Source organism: Cryptomeria japonica, chromosome 10, assembly GCF_030272615.1.
Source record: "Cryptomeria japonica chromosome 10, Sugi_1.0, whole genome shotgun sequence".
NCBI classification, from domain to species: Eukaryota; Viridiplantae; Streptophyta; class Pinopsida; order Cupressales; family Cupressaceae; genus Cryptomeria; species Cryptomeria japonica.
Window position 1 is genome coordinate 87740841 of NC_081414.1, and position 23621 is coordinate 87764461.

The 23621-nt window shown below is 36.2% G+C and overlaps 1 pseudogene; it reads left to right on the forward strand.

Annotated features, from left to right (window-relative positions):
- Positions 1–3453: 3453 nt before the first annotated feature.
- The window catches only part of LOC131031505 (heat shock cognate 70 kDa protein-like), a 40915-nt pseudogene continuing 20747 nt past the window's right edge, over positions 3454–23621 (forward strand).

Sequence of the window (23621 nt, forward strand, 5' to 3'; positions counted from 1 at the left end):
CTGTCTTAAGGGGTCATATGGTGTCCTAAGGGGTCATAGGACACCATATGACCTCTAATGACACCTAAGGGGTCATATGGTGGGCTAATAAAATGATATATTATTTAAAGTTATAAATAGAACATCATACAATAGAAAATTGATAGTTTAGTTTTGATATAGCTAAGTTAGACCATTGTCAGCATAAGAGAGACTCCAGGCAAACAAACAATGAGGCTTCGCTAAAAAGAAAGTGTAAGAGTTTGACCTAACCCTAAGAGTACTGCCTTTCTAAAACATATGATGCTCTTAAATTTGCAAGGCTATAGGACTGATCTCGATTGTGACTATAGGAATTACACACTTGATTTCTTTCATGGGTATGTACCCTTCCAGGCCTTTTGACAAGTGATGATCATCATATACTACCACTGCCATGCTTACAACAAACTTCAATTTCTTTAGATGACAAGCATTGTGTAACAGCATGGGAACTCTCGCATACCCACCACTATCATTCTCTGTGACATCATTTGTGTTACTCTCCCTCTTTCTCTTCCTACCAGTTTTTTCCTTCTTAAAAACATATTGCAGGTAGTCTAACTCATAATTTTGCTTTGTTGACACTATTTTCCACATCTACTCTACTCATTAAAAACACATTCGAGAATAATATTGTTGCAAGTTTCCTTGTTTGTCATGGTAATGCACCCATGGTTCAATTTCAGACCCTTCTTCCTCCTATTCAATATACGCACACAAATCCATCAGTCAATTTTCTTAGGAGAGCATACATGATAAAATTCAAAGAGGAAGTTGCAGACAAGAAATAAATTCACTTGCTTCTATAGAAGTGTAGACACAGTTGCAGTGGGGTATGGAGGGAGGGAGGGAGAGAAGAAGAGAGAGAGAGGGATGGGGTATGGAGTATGGAAGAAGGGAAGAGAGAGAGAGAGAGAGAGAGAGAGAGAGAGAGAGAGAATACACTTATATGTGTGTATATATACTTAATATCTTATATATATATATACATATATATATAAATATTATATATTATATATAAAAGTTATATTATATGTATATACACATATTATATATAAAATATCATATTATACACACTCCCAAAAATTAAACAAACGTAGCGTGTATGCGCTATTATAGTAAACATAGCATGTACGCGTTGTTTATAGTTTTAATAGAATATACAATATTACACAAATTAGACCATCCAGACCTATAACATAAAATGTAATCCACTTGAGGAGATGGAGAGGACCCAAACTTTTCATAACACAACCTTTTCAACCAAATCAAATGAATTGCACACACTAACACATCCTCATAGGTTAGCACCAAATGAAACATGTAGATAAACAATGTAGCACGCCAACCAATCAACTCAAAAACATTCTCCAATGCACATAACTTAATACAGATCAACACACACCGTGTTGAAACCCATATCAACATCAAAATTTATCACCAAAATGTATTTGGATGACAAAGGCATGATCCAGACATAACACGTCACCTTAGTCAGTTGAAACCTAGACCAATTGACAGTACCAAACTCAAAACATCATAACTTCACTTCTGGGTCGAACCATCACAAGAAAATTGAACTGGAACACTAAATAAATAAATAAACATGTCCTCCAAGCTGCAACATAGAAAACTTCATATAAAGAAATGAAGCATTCTTTGGACAAGATTTGAAAGACATTCCACTGTCAAAAACAAAAACAACTAATACAACCATCTGAGAAACAAAGGACCTGTAAACTTGATAGTACAATAAACACAAAACATAAACATTATATCTAGAATTGCACTTCATAATCTTCACATACTAGAGGAATGCAAAGCATTCTTCCATTAGGACATTAAATACTCTTTCCTACATAAATATTGTTTCTTGCATATCGAACCTTTTACTACACCAACCAATTAGAAACACCTCATACTTACTCAATGTCATTACCAGACCACTCAACAACACCAAATTATACTTTTCCAAACCATTTGTATAACACATAGTGACATTGATGACAACACAAGATTGTACTCGTATACAACTCATAGTGACATCAATGATAACATAAGATAGATTGACATCAATGACAACACAATAACACCAATTTTCCAACACATGGTTTGAGTGTGTTGTATTAGAAGCTATATTTGTAGTTTCTTGTATTGCTTTTATCTATATATAGGGGCTTCAAGTAGAAGGAAGCATAGCTCTTTTTACAAGTTGTAGAAGTAATGAAGCGTTAGAAAAATTCAAAAGGAGTTGTATTGGTGTAACTCAAGTTTGAAGTAATATAATCTTTGGGTCTCTTTAGATGTAGAATTTTTTTCTGCAAGAGTTTCTCAATGTATATTTTGCATTATGGTTTGAAATTTTTTAACAATTACTTCTTTTCCATCTATGAATTATCATGACCTATGTACTTGGATGCTTCTATTTTACAACAAACTTTCATTTTTAAATCATTTCCCATTTTTACATCATCAACCACAATAATGTATTGATAAATTACCTAAATCACTCCCACGTTGATCTCCCATTTTCCTACCATGAGCCCAACATCCATTTCATAAGGTATTGATTTCCTATCCATATGGATCCCTACTCTACAAAGAGCCATTATCCCCTAGTATGATAACATTTTCATAAAGTAAATAATAATTTATTTGATAATTAAAAAACTCTCTTTAGAAGGTCACCACATTGTGACTAGCCATAATATGCATGTTATCTCAAAGTGGACAATTGAATGTATCTAAGTTAATGAATAAACTTCAATTTGCATTTCATTACTCCATCTAACATAGAAAAGAAAGATACTTATTACATTATAAAATAACTACCAAAGTAAAATTCTTATATTTTCATATAGTCATCTTACATAAAAGCTTGATCGAATGAATAAATTAGAAAAGTTAAAAACACCTAACAGTTAATTGTTCAATTGATCAAAGTTAATTATCTAAAATGTTTGTACAATTTACAAACTATTAATAGAATTTCTATCCATACAACAATTCATCTTGCTTTGTCATTTTGATCAGAAACATTTACTTTATATTTCTCTAATTTTTTAAAATTGAGGATGCGTCAATTTTTTTAACTTAAAATCTATAATCTGAATTGATTTTTAACCTAAGAAACAGATTGAAAAAGTGTTCTGTTAACTTTATTGCGATATACTTTCACATTATTTATTAATGTGCAGTCAATTCAGAATATAGACTTTACCGTATAGACTTTAATGTCTAGCAAAGAAACAAAGTAAAGTTTGGATGTGTAAAGCAACCGTCATAGTGGAGGTGCATTTATTCTTATACAACTCATACTTTTGGTACGTGCCTACAGTGACAATAGACACAAGACCTAGCTATTATACAGATGAGCACCGCATTGCAGATCCAGTCTGACCTCGTTGAATCAACAGTTTGCATTTCATAAGAGAGAACCAGAAGGCAGCTCATAAAGTATGGAAGGAAGGGGAAGAGGAAGAGGCAGGGGCAGGGGTAGGGGGAGAGAGCAAGAGAAGGCTATTGGGATTGATTTGGGAACAAGCTACTGTTGTGTTGCGGTATGGCAGTCGCACCATAACATGGCTGAGATTATTGTTAATGAGCAAGGAAACAGAACCACTCCTTCCATGGTTGCTTTTACTGCCTCCCAGAGACTTATTGGCGATACTGCCAAGAACCAGATTGCAACCAATCCTCCCAATACTGTCTTTGATGCCAAGCGACTCATTGGAAGGCGCTTCTCCGATTCGTGTGTGCAGGATGACATCAGATTCTGGCCATTTACTGTCATCCAAGGGAAGGATGATAAGCCTGTCATCCAAGTCACTTACAAAGAAGAAACTAAGTTATTTGCGCCTGAAGAGATCTCGTCCATGCTGCCCATGAAAATGAAGACCATTTCTGAGACATATCTTAAGTGCGAGGTGAAGAATGCGGTTATTACTGTGCCTGCTTATTTTAATGATGCGCAGAGAGGGCCACAAAGGATGCTTGTAAGATTGCAGGCCTCCATGTCATGCGAATAATCAACGAGCCAACTGCTGCAGCTATATCTTATGGCTTCCATGATGCATTCACTGGAGAAAAAAACGTAGTAGTCTTCGATTTGGGTGGAGGTACGTTTGATGTGTCAGTTTTGTCTGTTCAAAAGGGTAAGATTGTCGTCAAGGCTGTTAAAGGGGATATGCATTTGGGAGGTCAGGATTTTGATAACAGAATGCTTAATTACTGTGTTCAAAAGTTCAACACAAAATACAAGGTGGATATGAGTAAGAGTGCCAAAGCTCTTCGAAGGCTTCGTTCAGAATGCGAGAGAGCAAAGAGGAATTTGTCCTCCGAGGAAGAGACTGTCATCGACATTGACTGTCTTTATAAGGAACATGATTTTTCTGTAAAGGTTAGCAGAGCCAAGTTCGAGGAGCTGAACGCCGACTTATTTAAAAAGTGCATAGAAATAGTGCGAGAATGCCTGAAGGATGCCCACATGAGCAACGATCAAATCGATGACATTGTATTAGTGGGAGGATCGTCGCGTATAACAAAGTTGCAGGAATTACTCAGACAAAATTTTGGGCAGAAAGAATTATGCAACAATGTAAACTCCGACGAGGCTGTTGCTTATGGTGCGGCAGTGCAGGCAGCAGCATTGAACAATGAAGACGTATCCTTAGCACTCAGAGATGTTACACCTTTGAGCCTTGGAATTGAAACTAATGATGGTGCCATGCATGTAATTGTTCCTCGAAATACCCCAATTCCCACTCACAGGGAGAAATATTTCACTACAGCGCATGATATTCAGACTAGAGGGAGTGTCGAAATCGGCGTCTGTGAAGGAGAGAGAACATTGTTCGCACAAAAACAATTTGTTAGGCAAATTCGAATTGCATGGAATTCCGCCGGCCAGATGTGGGGTGCCAAGTTTTAAGGTTTGCTTCAAAATAAGCGAGGATGGTATTCTCACAGCTTCTGCAGAGGACGAGGGTAGCGGAGCAAGTAAAGAGATCACAATAACCAACGCCGGTGGAAGACTGAGCAAAGAGGAGATAGATGAAATGATAGCTAATGCAGAGAAATTTCGGGAGGACGACGAAAAAGTTAAAGAGAAGAATCTGGAGTGCTACATTTACAACATGAAAAGCAGGGTAACTGAAGCCAAGAACAAACATAATATCAAGACATCTGCTGCGGAAGACGTGCTGTCGACACTGAATAGCGCTGAAGAATGGTTGGACGACAATGAGGAGGCAGAAACTTCTGAATTTGAAAACGAGTTGAAAGAACTCCAGTTTCATCGGATGCCTCATTTTACCAGGAATCTCTGAGGTATGTCGATTCCGTCAATATATATATTTTTAAGTTCTATAGATGTGTTTTTGTTCTAGTATTACTGTTTGTGGATTAGATTGTATGTTTTTGTGTTTGGAGGATAAATATTATTAAAATTTTAATAAAAATTAAATTAAAGATATTAGGTTTTCACAATTAATAGTGAATCTTATAATTATTTCTGAATTAGATTGTGTTAGAGTTTTTCATCTTTGCATTTATCACACACTGTGTTCTATCATAGGATGATAATAGAGAGCTGGAAGAGATTAAAAATGTTTGTTGTAGATCAAGAAACAACCTAAAAAAGCAAATAAGTGGAAGGAAAGGACATGGGGCTACATGAAGGACAAGGAACCAAGAAATGAAAAAAATCCAAAAGTCATATAAAGATTAAAAGGATATTAATTAAATTAGATTGAAAAGAATTAAATTGTAGTGGATTTTTTAGATTAGTATAGATATCTCAAATATATTTATTTAAAAAAAAATTAAAATCTTAATTTTAAGTTTTTTTTTTTACTTTTAAATTATTTAAGAATTATTTTATAGTTTTAATATTATTGATTAAAATATATGTTATTTTAATTTTAATTTTTAGAATATATATTGGCTATATTTTAGATTTTATTTTTATAGTCATGACATGATGTTCCATGTCTTGTAATTGTAGAACATCTTTAAACATGATTAATAATCATTTGATTTATTTTTTTAAATATAAAAAATAATATTTTTTATGCTTATAATTTTTATTGTTAATATTATTTATTAAAAAAGTATTGGAACGTTGTAAACATTTTTTTTTACTTTCGTTTTTAAATTTAATTTGCATTTCTTTATCACAAATATAAATATCAAATAAATTTGGATTTTTTTTAATGTGTATCATTTTTATTCATGTTGTCATTGTCATGTCTTGTCAGGTATGTGCAAATCATTTTTTTTTAAATGGTTAATGTTAATGTCTTTATGCTTTAACTTTATGTGAGACCAACAATATTATTGATTGGGCTGCCAACATGGTCGTCCGAGCTGATCACACTATGAGCTAGAGAGGTGAGATGGATCTTCCTCACGAGGCGCGTGTCCTCCTCATTTATGATAGAGTGCATGGTTACGAGGGAGTGATAAGTAATTATGACAATGCACTTATCAATGAAAAAGGTCATAATGAATTGGAAAGAGCGGCGCTCAAAGATTGAGCTGGCATTTAATGCGGACAAGACTTCGCACGTTTTGTGGGTGCACCTTTCTATTTTGAAGACCTTCCTACTCTGTACTTTGATCTCCATTTTTTGCCATGTTCTGCATTGTGAAGGAGAAGAATTATCTGTTTGCGGATGCCATGGGAGGTAATAGGAAAATAATTGAGCTGCTCTCCTGCGATGAATGGAAAGACAAGCCAAAGGCTTGGACTATTCTAGAAATGGCTAAGATGACATGGTATGTGGAGAGAATTGTAGGGAAAAACTCTACCATGACCAGAATTTTCAAAAAGAATTGGAAAGATGGAAAAATTACCATAGGAAGAAGAAAGGCTGAAATTGACGAAGGGATGATTGTGGAAGTTACTGGTATGCCGATGGAAGGCAAAAATTTTTACAGAGACAAGAAGCTCACTGAAGCTGCTATCAAGCAATTCCCGAAGGAGGACTCTGAGAAAACCAAGTTGGTGAAATCCGACAAAACCTACTACTCACTAAAAGTGATAAAGAAGGTATGGAGATGGATTCTGTTTGCTCTCATGCAATATGTTACTCTTGATGGTAGATACTCTCATGTCTACAGCTATCACTTTGTGCTTCTGAATCATTTTCGTCATAAAGATTTGGTGTTTATTCCCTTCTATTTGTTTAGCTCCCTTAACACTAGCATTAAGGATTTTAAGGCTAACCCGGGCAGTAACCCTCCCATGCATTAAGGGTTAATGTTGCTTTTATACAACCATGTCAAGGCTTCCTCTGTGCAGCATTCTATCACAAAGATTTCAGATTCGGATGATGAGTCTGAGAATTTAGATGACAGTGAAGATGACAAGTCTAATACTGAGTAGGAAGATGATGTTGACAAGATTACCCCTGCTAAGGGTTCTAGCAAGGAGAAGGACAAAGATTTGGCTTCTGGGTCCGGAAATAAGAAAACTAGAAAAGGGGTTAAAGGAAAAAGAAGTAAGGTACAGGAGGAGGACAATTGGCTTGAAAATGATGAAGAGGATGATGAGGGGATGGAGACTGATAGTGATTATGTTAGCCCTCCACCAAAGAAGAAAAACAAGTAGAGCCATGTCATCATCGAAATCAGCCCAGATAATGGAAATGATTCACTTAATGTTCAACCCAATCCTCAGGACCCCAATAAATCAATAGATGATGTTGAAGAAGATGGGAAGACAGTGAAGGAAGGTGAAACTTTGCCCCCCAGTGCTACTGATGTTAATGTGGAGACCCTTGATAATTCTACCCTTGAGATCAACATTGATTGCAGAAACTCTCCTTTAACCATGTTGAATACCACGAAGAGTGGGATTATGGAATTTTGAAAGTTTATTGATTGGATCTATTCGGAGATCAATAGTTTGAAGAATAAGTTGGAAGATTCATCCAGGGAAGTGAATACCCTAGAAGTTGTTGGAACAGGTAATCTCAGTACCCCACCTAACTACCTGAATGAATTGACTAAAGCCATCAGCAATGTGAAGGCTATCACTGGAGCATATGGATCTCAATTTAAGGTTGTGGAGGATAGATTCAATGATCTGGAGAAGTGGGTTCTCAATCATGAGAACACCCTAAAGAAAATTAAAGAACAAAGCCAAAAAAAAATTGAAAGCCTCTACCGATAGCTTCAGTATGATGATCAACAAACAGAAACAAATCCACCAAGAAAAGAACACTATTGATACTACCGGGGATAAGGTGTTGACTCTTAAAGGAGGGACTACTGGTCATGGCAAAAGAACTCATACTAGTACTAGGAAGATGACCCAACATACCAGGGAGCTAGAGGAATTGAAGAGTGTTGTTGACTCTATGATCTTGCTGGTGCAAGAAGTGTTGGAGCTTATCATAAACCTTTCTTAGGGTTTGTTTCTCGTGTTTGTCCCTTAGTTTTCTCTATGTTGTCCATCCGCCTCTTTTGGCTTCTTACATGCTTTTTATCTTTGCCAACAGTTTCTTTTTGTGTTTTGATCTTTCTAGCTGGTCTATAATGCCCTATCTTTTGATTATCTTTCTGTAATAGGGTTTCGGGGCCCCTTCAAAACCTTCTTTTCACTTAATCGAAAACTTTATGTGAGACCACCTTTTACATCAATATGTTATACTTAAGTGAGAGGTTCCTCTTTTTTTTTTGTGATTATGATAACTTGGGTAAATAATTTTGCAAAAAGAAAAAAAAATTGTTTACGTAAGTCTTATTAAAAAGGTAGTACATTGGAGACACATTCATCTCTAGGTGATTTTGATGGACTAAATCCCATGTACACAATTGCTTAACCAACGGTGATTAGTGATTTAGATTTATACTTAAATTATTTTTGATCTACTATTTCAATACAAAGATGCTAACATTATATATTTTGATTTCATAAAAATAAAAATAAAAACAATCATTGTTAAAGATATTTTGTTATTTTATCTTTGTAGATAAAAGTAATCTTTTTAGTCTTTCTTTTTAAGGAGATAATTTGGGAGATAAAATATTTTAAATTTAGTTTTATTTTTAAATCTTTGTATTAAATTTAGAGCTCTAGCATTTTCAAGTTTTTTATTTTATTTATTTATTTTTAGTTGAGTGATTTGTGGTTTTTATTAGAAGGTACATATAATATTTTTTTTTCATAAGAATTGAATTTTGGTGAGCTTTTAGTCATTTACAAGTAGATTAATAATCATTTAAACATTAAAAAAATATAGAGTAATATTTATGCGTATTTATAAAAAAATTATTGTTAGTATCATTTTGTTAGAATAGCATTGAAATATCATATAGTTTGAAATTCAATTATATATTTTTACTTCTAATTTTATTTACTAACTTAATTTGTATTTCCTTATCGTGAATGCAAATATCAAAGAAGCTTGGTTCCTCTTTGATTCATAACGTTTCAATCCATCAAGTTGTTGTCATTTCTTATTCTGAGTATGGTAAATATTTTTTTGAAAGAAAAAAAAATGTATTTGAATGTCTAAGATTTAACCTCATATGAAACTCATTTTCTAGATATACAATATGTATGTAGAGATCTTATTTTACCTTTATGATTAAAGAGATCTATATTGTTTGATTGTAAGTTGTTGACTTGTGTAGACTTTGACAAGACTATTGCTTTCAAAATAATATAATGGAGATTAATCTTAATTATTAATAGACCTTGATCATTTAGAGACAACCTTTCAACTGATTTTCTATGAGAAATTAGATTTTTCATTTTTCTCAACAAATACTCATTAATAAGACACTTGAGAGTTTAAAGTTCAATTACATTTCAAATAGATTTAAGATGAGTAATTCAAGAAAACTCTCTAATGGAAAATTAATAAAATGATTTTATAAATTGACTAAAATTTGGAATTGAAAGTTAAAATAAATGTCAAGGTGATGTCATGGTTTTCTAACTTATTATCACTATCAAAAAATTTTATATATCAGCATTCACAAGTAATCAATTGAGTTAATTGGACTGTAGGAAAACAAATATTTTAACTAAAATTTGTATGAAATATGCATCTTTTTAGATTGACTAGTGGGGTATCTTATTGGGGCCCCTATCCTTAATCACGAATATTTGTTCATGGGACCCATGTCCCTACAATCCATTTTGTAGAGTTATCACTTAAACTAACACTCTATGAATGAGGGATACTATTACAATTACATGCAAACTCCAATTTCTCCTACTACTGCAATACTATAAAAATTGAATGTGTCTCCTCACCTTATTCCTCATGTTATATAGGGTATTTATTTCATCTTCTTTATCTTTCTCTGCTATAAGTTCATTACATTCTCCCTTGATCTTCACCTATAAGATAACTACTTTAATGCCTCCTTACTTTCCAACATCATTACCCACATGTCTGTTGCACGATATCATTGGAGTAATAAAAACACTCTAGCATTTCCTACCAATAGTAAGATATTCTTGGTAAATTGAACCTAAGTGTCCAATATGAGAATCAAGTGATCCTATCAATTGGCTAGAATCTCTTTGACAATTTATATGAATTTTTAGTTTTTATTTTTTATTGGTAAGGGGCACTGTTTAAGGAGTTGAATACTATTTTTGTTCACATCCACGAGCTCACCAGTCCAGCATAAGTACCAAGATTGTGAGCATAATAGCCCAACAAGGATTTGAACCTTGATGATAATTTCACCAAGAAAGTGTTTTAATTGTTGAACTACATGGGTCACACCAATTTATATGAAAATATTATATATATTATTAAAAAATAAAACTAGAATTTATTGAGAATAGTAAATAAGTAATAAATAATTCACTTAATATTTTAGCAATTATATTTTTACATTTTTTGTATGAATATTTTGATTAATTAAAGCAGAATGTGCCTAAATCTTAACATATCTGCTAAAGAGCAACTACCTGAGATGCATGAGGAGTGCACACCCATCCAAAAAATGTAGAAGACCAAAACAAGCTAAAACCCAACAGATGACCACAATAGAACCACTAAACATAGAAACAAAAAATGGACAACATCCAACTACCTTCCAAAGACATGAAGGAATAGTATGCTAAGTGGGGACATTATCATCTTGCTAACAATAGCACAAAAGTTTAACTTTATCCAAAAAAAGAAATTAAAAAAAAATGTTAGAATCTTTCCCAGAGGATAAAGTGACCGAATTTGGAATAGCCTTGACAACATAGGTGAGGGGGCCCATCACCACAAATGGAGACTCCAAGTATCTCTTTCTCTTCACCTTTCTTCATTCTATCCCCTCCTATATAGCATGCAAAGAGGTCATATTCTTCATTACCATTTACTAACTTAGAGCGGTCATTTCCTCAACCTTTCTTTTTAGAGTCCCATGATTTTTCTTCAACTCAGCCACATCTCTCCTCTTGTCCCTCTAAGAAATTTTTTCATTAAGGTCCTTGAGGTTCTTTTCAACAATTTCCCATTTTTCCAATTTCCCTACCATATCATTGACAACCTTCCAAACCCTCACGTCCTTATCATCCAATGCCCAGTTGTCACCACGAGCCTTAACCTCAACCACCACTTCAAGCCTATTTATCTTCTTTTTCACCACACTCAATTGGGAGAGGATCCAACATGTGACCACATCCTGTCATTCAACTACTTCAACCAGCTTAGGCACTTTCTTAGCTAGAGCAAGAGAGTTAGGCTTGGGGGTAGAAACACCATGGACGAGTGAAGAGGACTCTAACATGGTACTAAAGGGGGATTTCTCCTCAAAACCAATATGAGACCGGTCAAAACTCCTGGCCAAGGTGGAATCAAAATTCTTTGAATCCACATCCTCTTCAAAGTCCACCAATTCAATATCCTTAGAAGAAGAGACAAGAGTAATTTTCTATTTAGCCTCATGAAAAGGGTTGAACCAGGTAGGGACAAATTTAGTGTTGGATGAGGAAGCCAAATTGGGATCTAGTTTCCAAATAGGAGAACTAGAAATCTCCACAACCAATTTAGAATCTAACAAGGGGTCGAGAAAAATCAAAGGGGTCCCACTAGACGGGTCAAAACCAAGTGAAAATTATAGAGCCTCAAGATTAAGCCTTGGTGGAGGGGGAGGTAATTCTAATATTTTGCCCTAGTAACTGACTATGATAAAGAGGAACAAACCCAGAATAGGAAATTCATTTTGATGTCATACCTTAAATGAATCGCTATGGAAAATATATAGGTGTTGAATCTTTTGAATCTATCTTCTAGCATGAATTACTTCATAAGTGTGAGCACCACATCCTTCCAAACCCCCGAAAGGTCTTCTCTATCATACTCACTCTGCAGTCTTGAGACCCCTTCTCATGGCTTAAAGAATCTCCTAAATTCATCTTTATAGAACACCTTTGAATTTTTTGTAAAAGTCACTCCCTCCAAAGATAACCTAGTAACAACGGTAATAGTTTTCACAGAGACCATAAAGACCACTCCCCTATTTTTCACCTCACCTTTCTCCCATTATTGGGAAAAAATTTCAAAGAGGGTTGGGTCAAAACCCTACATCCCTTCCATATAGTTTTCTAAGTTGTCATTTACCACTTTTGGCCACAACATAGCATTATTATTTAAATCATCACAACTACAAGGCTCAATTTGAATGAGGTCACCCCACATAGCTACCACAATCAAACCAAGGTGAAAACTAGAGGGAATTTGATTATCGATAGTATGCAAGGGACAACACGAGTCAAAATTGGAGAAGGTGCAACTAAAGCCAGAATTAAAAGTTTGCCACCTAAACATTAAATGATTAGCAGAAAGGGTGGCTATGGCAAGAAATAAAAAGGCAACCTTAGGATTATTCTGCATCATTAAACCTTATGTCAGCAAGGATAGTGGCATGAACCACATTAGGAATTTTGTGCAAAGTCATCCATATTTTTCGTATGATGTAAAAATGGGCCTACATAGGTCATTATGTTTGCTACTTTATTTCAGTCTCTTCTCATATGACTAATTTTTACATGGCCAAGCCTGGGGAGGAGATCAAGACAATTGGCAATGAGGTACTCACATTTCTAACCAAGTTTTTCTTCTATTTTGAGTATTAAATTAGTCTTTTTTGAATCACCTTCGATAATTATTTGTCTATGCCCTCTATCTCTTACAATAACTATGCTAGAATAAATAGCTACCACCTTTGTAAAACTTGAGGTTTTCATCTCAAGGCTAGCCACATAGCTTAAGACCATGTTGTCCCTTAGGTCACTTATGACAGGTCTCACCTCCACCTGCCCAACTTGAGTTACCTATAGAAGAGCTATCAAAATTCCATTTCAATTAACATGTTTAAAGCAATGGATTTTTAATGATAATTTGACATGAATATTTTTGTAGAAGAGTAATATACCCCTTATTATCCTTGTTTTATGCTCACTTTTCCCTTATCACACATGCATTATTGTGATTCTCAATTTATTCTAGGGTATTGCCACAATAGTGTGTCCCACTTATGGGACATTCTATTTTTTGTTTTAAATCAAGTATTTTTTTCAAAAATTAATCATTTAAATCTTGAGTGCTATCTCAAGGATTTTAACTAAAGAGGATTAGATCAAACCCCCTAGGATAAAATTTCCATTATCTTAAATCATTTAGGCCTTAATGGAGTCTCCTTTGTATTTATCAAAAAGTTAGAAAACTAATTTTACATCACCTTTTTGTGAAATTAAATGAATTAATTAAAATATATATATTTTATAACTATATGACCCTTTTTCTTAAAAAGAGGGTAGAAATTTATTGAATCATAAAAAGTTGTACAAGAGAAAAGGCCAACCAGCCCAACAAAAAAGCCCAACCAACAAAACAATTAAAGAATAAGACTCGAAAAGGGCCAAGCTAACCCACTATATCCTTTGTAACAACTTTCTCAAAGGATTGAGCACAATCCAGAGGTAATTGAACCACCTCCTAAACATTCCAATTGTCCAACCCCTCTAATGCTCATTTAGCCAGACAATCTACAACTTTGTTCCATTTACACACAGGGCCTTCACTTAGTGAGCCTGTGTTATAGCACACATGTTCATGGCATACTAAATAATCCCCCTATTTTCAAAAAATATTTCGCTAAAGTCCTTTTTTGTCACCCCCTCCCGATACACCACCTAAATTAAAAACCCCCCTATTTTGACCATATATTGAATTTTTTCATAGCCCGAATTAAAAATCCCCCTATTTTCACCAAATAGGCAATATATTGTGCTTATTTTTTTAGATATTAAACCCCCCAATATGAATGCACGTGATATAATATTTCCCAGCCATTAGAGTTCCCATGCATTTACAAGGAATGTAGAAAAAGGAGATTGACTCCAAATAATCCCTCAAATAAAAGACATGTTTGCCCACGACATCCAAATGCCAATCAACATGTTCCATCCTTTGCTTATTCAACATATCTATAACAATCTAAGAATCTGATTAACAAATAATCTTGTTTCAACTAGGAGCACGTCCTCCTTCAAGTGCATAAAGAATAACACAAGCCTCTATTAAATAATTAGTTTGTTGTCCCTTATATACTGAAAAGAGGAGAATCACATTGCCCAAACCATATCTACCCACACCTCCAATCCTTGCATGTCCAAGATTTCCTCAAGAAGAACCATCAGTATTGATCTTAAGAACCCCCTATGGTGGAGGGGATCACTTACCATCCCGCTAAGCCTTCTTTTTAGCATGTCGACACATCACTAATAGAATCCTCCTAAAAATAGGATCTCCAATGCGCTTACCAAATATATATAAATTTTGAACAATATGCATGTCACTAGGATCAACAACAACAGAAAGGTCAGACTTTGCCATAAGGTTTCCTACATCATGCTAATGACTCTTAGCCACACTTGTTGAACCAACATCTTCATACCTTGAAAAATCTTGCAATTCATTTCCAAACATAGCTACCAAGTAATAAATCCAATTCCAACATCCCAAGCAACATGAATAAAAGGAGTCTTCACAAGGGTCTTCCAAGACTATTCGAGAACTCAACCAAGGAATTAGTATGAACATAGGTGTGCTTCAAACTACCCCACCAAAGATGCCAAATTTTCTTAGTCAAAGGGCACTAGAAATAGAGATGAGAAATACTTTCCTCATCATTGTAACACACACAAAAAAATAGAAGGGTCCTAAAATCCTCTTTTTTGTAGATTCTCCCAAGTAAGACATCTATTTTGCACAATGAGCCACGGGAAAAAGTTACACTTGGGCCAATCCGATGTCTACCACACCTATTTCTACCAAGGAACATTCACCTTCCCATAGGTCAATCTATCCAACTCGGAGTATCTTAAAGCCACCAAAAATATTCCCTTCAGGTTAGGTCACCAAGCATGAATATCAATACCTTTCAAACAGTTACACAATTTCCCCACCAAAATTTGAGCATGATCGTCCCTAGCTTCCACAAATCCTCCAAGAGGCCATTAATGTGGTTCTTTCCACCTAAAAACTTCCCCTTGCCCTAGATTCAAAGCAATTTTAAAATACTCCACTCTACTCCAACCAACTTCCAAAAAGTTGTCACATAGAGATTCCAAATAAAGAAATTAGGAGAGAATGGGAGAAAACCCATCTTGGGAATCATGCCTAAATAGCACTTCAACGCCCTTGGTATAGATCCAAAAGAGCCCTTTCTTAATTAATTGTGCTCCCTTCTTAAGAGTGCTTCAAATCATAGGGCCATTACCTGTCAAATTGTAATGCATCCTTGCTAGCAACTCCTCCAAGATACTTGACATTAAGAATTTTGGTTGTCTTGATCTTGGTTGGTGCACCATCTCCAAAAAAGATTAGTGGCCAGAGAATGACTATTCATGCCTACTTGACACATACCAAGACCTCCATACTATATCAACCTACAAATACAATTCCATTTAAACAAGCTCCACTTCGAAGAGAGAAAATTACCTATCCACAAAAAATGTTTGGAGAGTGCATCAAATTCCTTAATAAAACTAGCTAGAGAAATCAATGTAAAGCATCTATGAATAGGGAGAGCCTGAACCACAGACTTCAAGTGAGTCACTCTCCCAGCAATTGAGATCCATCTAAAATTCCAATAACCTTAATGTGAAGCTTATCCAAAATATCTTGCCAAAACCTACTAGGCAAGGAGCAAGCTAAGAGAGAAACTCCCATATAAACAAGAGGAAGAGAACCAACTTGAAATCTCAAGATCCTGACAATCCTAGCCTGAATAAGAATGGGGGTATTGAAATAGAAGATAAAATATTTATCCTCATTAATTTTTTTTCCTAAATCATCAAAATTTAAACATCCAAAGCCTTTCTAAAATTAGCAACCTCATTAATTCTAGCAACACCCATCAAAGTAGTATCATATACAAGTTGAAGATGGAAAGAAGGAAGAAGACCATTATCCCAAGCCTAACCCTGAATCAACGCTTGTCTCACATTAGACTTGATAAATCTTCCCAAACCTTGTACCATTATGATAAACAAATAAGGGGAGACAAAGTCGCCTTGGCTTTCAAGCCTAGAGGCACCAAAGAGCTCAATGGGCTCACCATTGATCAAAACTAAAAAAGAGGTGTAAGTGATACAACGTATACCCCATTTAATCCACTCATTATCAAAGCTAAAGGAAGCAAGAATTCTTTTAAGGAAATTCCATTTTACTCTACCGTGTACACTTTGACCATTTTTAGTTTTATAAATATAGACTTCTCCTTAGAAATTTGCATAGAATGAATGGATTTTGTTTCTATGATAATCCCATCAAGAATTTGTCTCCCAACAACAAAACTACCTTGTTCCTTAGAGACAAGATTATTGAGTCATGGCTTAAGTCTTTCAGTAATTTGTTTTGTGAATTTTATAGCACACAAATTACATAAAGCTATAGGACAAAAGGAACTGCATGAACACACTCCTACCATTTTTGGGATGAGGTCAAGAAAAGTAGTTCTCATAGCCTTTAGCATATGTTTATTTCTAAAAGACTCATGCATCACCTCTAGGATATCAAGCTTAGTTACATCCCAAAATTCTAGATAAAACTCTTAGGAAATCCATCTGAACCTAGATCTTTACCCTACTTCATCCCAAGAACAACATCCTCAACTTCAAACAAGGAAATAGGTCTAAGAATATCTTCATTCACTTCATTAGGGACAAAGGAAGGAATACAATCAAGCACGAGACCTTCTTCCACACTAGCACAGGGAGAATTTCAACAAACAAAGTTGCAAAGAATCAAACCGCCTCCTTAAAGAACTCCCTAAAGGAGGAGAGTGGAATCCTTTATAGGAAAAAGGAGAAGTAATTGAGTTTCCATACCTTCTATCCTTCACAAAATTGTGAAAGAACTTTTTTTTTTATATTAACCATCGAGAGTAACAGAGAAATACAAAAGAGAACCGAGAAGCTAAGCCTCAACCATCAAAGTCACAGCAAAAAGCACCATATACAAACGAAGCAGTATCATAGAATGTAGTCTTGATTCTCAACCCACGTGGTCCAACCAGCCAGGCCTTCCATCCAAACAATGCTCTTCTGGTCTTGAATCTGGGCAAGCATACAAGCCCGAGCATAAGAAGGTTCTTTGTTGTCACTAATATCTTTGATCAGCTTCTTGAGAGCCTTCTCAAAGAAGGAAAGATTCTCAGCACACCTCATCCAATTGCAACCATCCTTCATCTCGTAGGCAAACATAGTGGAAAACCCATCCTTTAGGAACCTGAGAAGCTTATTCCTTTCCAAGTCCATGACAATGGAGACCTGCACAACAATGTTATAAAAAGTGAGTCTTCAAAAGGACTCAGTAAGGGCTCTAGTGTGGCCCTGATACCTATCATCATTCCTAATCTTCCAGATATACCAAAGCACATTAGAAGAAAGAATAGACCAAAAGAGAATAGCTTCCTTATTAAGCCCCTGAATAAAACCAGTAATAATTTCCAAAGTATTAACACAGTGAGGAATCAGAAAACCAAATAAAATCCTGACTTCCTTAGCAATATGACAGTCAAAGAAGATATGCCTGCAAGAATCCAGAATTTTACAGATAGAGCGTAGATCAGGAGAAGACATATCTCTTCTAAGAGGAAGCCTATCAATAAGCATTAACCATTTAAAGCATTTAACTTTAGGAGCAATGGGATTTTTCCACAACTTATTAAGAAACTTTTGCCATTGAGGAACATCCAAATCAGCATACCAGAGAGAATTAAGATGCTAGATAATAGAGTCATCAAAAGTAAGAACAGAATAAACATTATGAGCTTTAATCTTATGGAGAAGAGTGCCATCTGGCCATTTAAAGGAAAGAAACGTGTGAGAATCAACATGACAATCTTTAGGAAGGCCAAGATATCTACAATCAAGCTGGATTAATTTATAAGTTCTCTTCTGAGAAAGGGGCAGGTCAAACTTGTTACTAAGCTCCTCCTAGGAGATAAGAGAATTATTCTCCAGAATGTCCATAAAACAAGAAATACCCTTATGAGCCCAAGATCTAGCAAAGCGCCCCTAGTGAGAGTGAGGGGTTTGGAGGAGTGAAGAAGATTCCACCAGATGAATCTTTCACCATGCACAACACTGTTAGAATGAAAATCAATGTTAATCAAAATCCTTCTAATCGATTCCCAAGCTTTCCAAATAGATTAAAAACCACAAGTACCTTGAACAGAGACAAGGAAGTTCCTAGCCACAATGTCACTAAACGGAAGGGACTTCCAGAACTTAGCACTCTTAGGGACAACCCTTTGAATTTTGTTCCTAATCAAAATCTTCCAAGGTTCCTACCCTTCAAGCGCATGAAAGATCCATTTAGCAACAAGGGAGATACCTTAGGTTTTAAGATCCTTAAGGCCAAGACCACCAAGCTTCTTATCAACAAAGCACCACTTCTACTTAACAACATGTTTCTTACTACCCCCTTTGCCATTAGACCATAAGAATCACCTAATGGCCTTTTGAATTTCATAAATTTGATAGTTACTTAACATCCAGGCTGAAGAATAATAAATATCATAGGATGAGAGGATTTTTGGCACAGTTGGATTCTACCAGCCAGGGAAAGAAACCTATTATTCAACTTATTCAGCTTCTTATCAATTTTTTCTCTATCCCAGAGCCACATATCTTTGAGCAAAGGAGATATGGAGAAAGGAACACCAAGAAATCTAAACAATTTGTTAGGGCCACCCCATTGAAAACCAAACTGTCAGATCCAGTCAGGAGGCTCATCCTTCCACCTAAGAACGATGGATTTAGATTGTGATATCCTGGCCCCCGAGACCTCACCAAAGAATTTTAGTTTCTGATTGGGAGCGTCAAAGTTATGCCTATTGAGGTCAAGGAAAAGGGAAGTGTAATTGACAAATTTAATGTTCAAGAGTTGAGAGTCATCGAGAAGGACCAAACCATTAACCCTAGGGGAAAGAGAATCATCCCTCAAAAGATTTAAAAAAGAGCATCTGAAGCAATAACAAAGAGAGAAGGGGCTAAAGGGCATCCATGTTTGATGGATTGATAAAGGTTAATGGGCGGGGAGACAACACCATCAACCTCAACAAGAGCATAAGAATCTTTGAATAAAACTTTAACAAAGCTACAAAATTCTCTAGGGAAGCCGAAGGCTCCCAACATCATGATGATAAAACCCCATTCAACCCTATCATATGCTTTTTCAAAGTCAAGGAGGAACATGGCAGAGTCTTGACCAGAAACTCTAGCCCATTCCATGGCCTCCCAGCTAGTAATCAAATTCTCAAGGATGTACCTACCCTTGATGAAGCTAGTTCGGGTAGAACAAATGAACTTAGGGAGAATTTTCTCAAGTTCGAAGGCAAGGACTTTGGCAAGAATTTTATAGGACATGTTAAGGAGAGTAATAGGTCTCCATTTTTTGATAAGGGATTTGTCGCCATCTTTAGGGATAAGTTTAATGATTCCTTGATTAATATCACCACCTAAAGTCCCATTCTCAAAAGCTTGCAAATATAATTCATGCAGGTCTTTGCTAACCCAGACAATATTAGCTTTATAAAGCTCAACAGGCAGAGCGCCCGGTTCAGGGGCTTTTCCATTTTTAAGAGAAGTTATAGTGTGATCAATCTCTCCAATTGAGATCCTTTGTTTGAGAAGAAGAGAGTCTTCAGTAGAAATCCTACACGGGATAATGCCCTTGCATCTAAGTCTCAAGTTTTTGGCATGGTCAGATTCCTCAGAGGTAAAAAGGTTCTGATAAAAGAGGGAGAAAGCCTCGGTGATACTGCCAATATCAAAAATTTCTTGGTTATCTATGATCAACCTATCCACTCTCTCCCTGGTGTTTTTATGCTAGTTAAGAAAATTAAAGAAAAATTTTGATCCTTTGTCTCCAAATTGGAGCCACTGATGATGAGCCCTAACTATGGCCCCTCTAATCTTAACTTGTTGATGTCTTCTGAGAACATCTCTGGCCTTAGCCACTTTAGTAACCAAATCACTATTACTAGGGGAAAGCTGGCATTCTTCCTCAAGCTTATGAAGATGACAAGTAGGAGATTTCTCAACAAATCTATAATCCTTAGCCTTTTTCTGCCCAATGGTTTGAAATTTTTTTTGCCAGGCAGAAACATTATAGTTCCATTTACTAACAAGGGAGAGGAGGTTCCTATTATGATTATTAAGAAGTCTAATCATGTTGGTGGCAGCAAGCACCACATAATCTTTAAGCAAGGCAACGTTAAGGAGGAACTTAGAGTTAGAAATAGAGGTACAGGCCAAGGAGTTGGGGATTTTAAAATTGGAAATAATAGGGTGATGATCCGAGAGCGTAATAGGCCAGACACCAACAAAATTACCTCTCTCATCTGGCACAAAAGAGAGAAAATCCTTGTTAGCATAAAAACGATCAAGTCTAGAGTAAATCTAAGAATCACCTTTCTGAAGGTTGCACCAGGTGAACCAAATACCACTATCAACACCTTTATTACCCACTAGAGGATCAAACAAGTTTTTCTGATGTTTAAACCTATCCCACTGGATCTTCTCAAGGCTTTTCCACTCAAAAGGGTTCCCACCAACTTAATCCTCTTGGTTCTCAATCATGTTAAAATCTACCCCTATAATCCATGGTATATCATTCAAGGAGGCAAGGTAGTTCCACAACTCACATCTTTCCTTATAGTCATTGGAAGCATAGACAGCACAAACCCCGAAACAAGAGTTGACAATACTAAAAAATGGCCCAAACAACCCTATTACTGGGGGAAATGCCTTTCTAAATAAGGTGCTTCTCCCATTTTTTTATTAAAAATTATCCCAACACCCCCTCTACCTCTCGGGTGGTTCGAGAAAATTTTAGCAGAATCTTTCCAAATAAAATCCAGATTAACTTCAAGGGTGAAACTGGTAGATTTAAGCTCTTGAAGCATGAGGAAATCAATATTTTTAATATTATTTAAAAATATTTTGATAGCATGTTTCCTGTCTAGAGCTTCCAGACCTATAATGTTCCAAGAAACAACCTTCATGATCAACGAGAGTTAGGAGTCCTTAGTAGCCTTCAGGCTACTAGATTTGACAGGAGAAAAATTTAGCTCCTTATTGTTTTTCTTGTGCAGGGGCCCCTTGTTTTTGGATCCCAATGGTCGTCCCCTACTTTTAACATTGGAGTCAAGGAGATCAATATCATCCCCATCGGAGTCAAGATCCATATGTGACTCAACATAATGCAGTTTCATCTCATTATTCGAGTGAGAATGGCATTCCTCATTCACAGTGCATGGAACTTGTGAAAAGAGAGCACTATCATCGCATTTAGTAGGGATAGCATGCATAACCGAATCATCACCAATTTCGTTAAATATACTAGGAATTGGAACCAAGGTCGAATGTACACTAGTTTCAATACAAGGGGAGGGGCCAAATAGACCCCCAATCAATTTACCATTGTGTTCGAGAGTACCAAGAGTAACTGGAGGCCTACCTGGGACTCCTCCAATATTGGAATCACCATGCATCTGATTTGGGTTCTCAAAGGATTTAACAATGAATTTAACAACCAACTTGGACCCAGATTTACTAGCAGAGGATCGGGTGACCATACCATGGTCTAAGAGGGCATCGGATTTTTTATCCTTACCCTGTTCCGGAGTTTTAACAGAGTTGATTTTTTCCAAGGCAAGTTGCTGTGCATTTTTTATTCTGCGTTTCTTTGACTTACAAATGACCAGCTATAAATCATCCCCCTGATCGTTTTCCAGTTGCTCGAGGGCTTGCTCAATCGGGGAGTAGTGAGGGGGGTCCACATTAAAACAACCAAAATCAAGGTAGGGAGTGGGCTTGCTAGAGTTGCTCACATCAATGGTAGGATTACTCTCAAAAGTTTTATTGTTAGCTTCAGTGAGGATAGGTTCACCAGAGGAGACCACATGAGTAGTATTCAAAGGAACAGAGGGCCTCGGTTTATCAACACGCAGTTCTTTAAAAAATTTCTTCTTTTTAATGGTGGGGAAATCTTTGTGAAGGTGACCTTCCTTCCTAAAAAGGAATCAAGTGTTTAAACCTCCAAGGATTTCAATAGGACATGAGTAGATTTCTCCACCTATGCTAAGGTTAAGCACTTTAGGGATGTCAATCCCAGGTTTCAAGGAAATTAGCACACGAGCATCAAGAAGGGGGATGAGTCTGGAGGTGTCATTCATCCTAATGACCTTACCAATCGGTTCAACTATATGGGGAATGAAGAACCATAAGAATGGCAGAATGTTTTTAAGCAGAACCCATCTAGGGCACGACGGAGACAAGACCTCCTCACTAATAGCTTCAAGAGACCACCCAAGGGCACGGAAGGAAGTCTTACCGACCGCCCAATATTGTTTTTTGAGAACCTCAACCTACATATCATGGCTATTAAAAAAGATAACAAACAATCCTTTCTAAATTTTCCTACAGAAGGAAATCTGAAAACCAAGCTTTAAGTTCTAGTAGTTATGAAACCAATCATCCATGAATTTGCGTGGAGGACATTTATCAATATCAACAGAAGCAAAGAAAATAGCAGTCTCTTTAAGTCTATTTTTTTCTAATGTAATTTTGTGAACCATAGAATCATTAGCGAAGATAAGGATAGACTCAGGGTCATCACAAGAATCCTTACCTTCCGAACGACCACCTCCTTCGCCGCTGGTTGCCAGGAACTTCACATGGTCAGAGACGGCCAGGGAAGCCCTAGATACAATATCTCTACATGAAGGTTTATCGGAATTCACACTAGAATGATCCAATCATGAGGAAATAGGGTTAGGTTGGGACAGTGCAATGAATGCATCGTCCGATCCAAGCTCCATTAAAGAGCAAGAGAAGATCGCACAAGGGAGAGGCTACGGAAGACACCTAAGAAATAAATGCGGCACGGAGACAACACACAAAGAGAAAACATAAAAAGAAAAACAAGCCAAGAAGAAAAAACAAGGGAGAGAAGAATCAAACCACATGGAGGAGGGAGGCCTCCTCCACAATCCACTTGTCGCTCCCGCTTAGACCCCTTTGTATTCTGCAGATTTCACCATTCTGATCAAAACCC